This window comes from Oryza glaberrima, chromosome 7 (genome assembly GCF_000147395.1).
Source record: "Oryza glaberrima chromosome 7, OglaRS2, whole genome shotgun sequence".
Lineage (NCBI taxonomy): Eukaryota > Viridiplantae > Streptophyta > Magnoliopsida > Poales > Poaceae > Oryza > Oryza glaberrima.
In genome coordinates this window covers 10,555,240-10,556,049 of record NC_068332.1, presented here as the reverse complement: position 1 = coordinate 10,556,049, position 810 = coordinate 10,555,240, and the positions used below count along the sequence as shown (strand labels likewise).

The 810-nt window shown below is 49.1% G+C and overlaps 1 non-coding gene across 1 annotated transcript; it reads right to left on the bottom strand.

Moving 5' to 3' along the window:
* Positions 1 to 252: 252 nt before the first annotated feature.
* Positions 253 to 391, bottom strand: LOC127781008 (small nucleolar RNA Z247). The gene has a single exon (XR_008018898.1). It is a non-coding gene; the product is annotated as a small nucleolar RNA Z247 (small nucleolar RNA).
* Between the last annotated feature and the right edge of the window lie 419 nt (positions 392 to 810).

Here is an 810-nt window from a genome sequence, read left to right as displayed (position 1 = left end):
GTGGGACAAGATCGGGATCAAAACAGTGCGAGCAGACACCGACCGTGTGTCCCATATTGCCACAGAGTTGGCACGTTGGGCACTCGCTTCCTCATCCTCCGGACAATGCTTGTCCATTGCCACGGGCAAGGCCAGGGTTGTTGCCGCTAGGATATCCCTGGCCATGACCATGACCATGTTGATTTCTGTGTCTCTTGAAGGAAGCGGAGTTTGCTGAGACTTGATATGTTCCTTGCCGAAGATCATTCCTTCCTTCAAACCCTAGCAGCTGCCCACAGAGCTCAGCCATGATGACTTGTTCCTTCTGGGTGGCGAGGGCCGACACCACCGCCTTATAATCAGAATCGAGTCCGGCGATCATGTAAGCGACAATATCTTCTTCATCAACTTGTTTTCCTCCAATTGCCATCTCATCACCTGAAGCTTTCATCTTGGTAATATGCTCATTAATAGACATGAGGCCTTTTTTTTTGTTGTTGATACAGCGATCTTGGTGTTGAGTGATCGTGCATGGGTCCTCGAGGAAAAGATTTCCAAAAGTGTCTTCCATAGTTGTTTTGTTGTCGCAGCTGTCACCACTTGCGTCAAGATGTCACGCGTCAGGGTTGATATCAGATAGCCAAGGACCTATTGATCCTTGGTTATCCATCGGGTGTGTGTAGTCTGGATTCACCTTCTTGATGAGGTTGTCTCCTATTTTCACGTCTATCTCCTTCACAGGGACCACCCACTCCTTTTTTCACGTCAATCTCCTTCACAGGGACCAACCACGGTGGTGCCATTGAGATACCAAGACATTTGGGCGCCCCA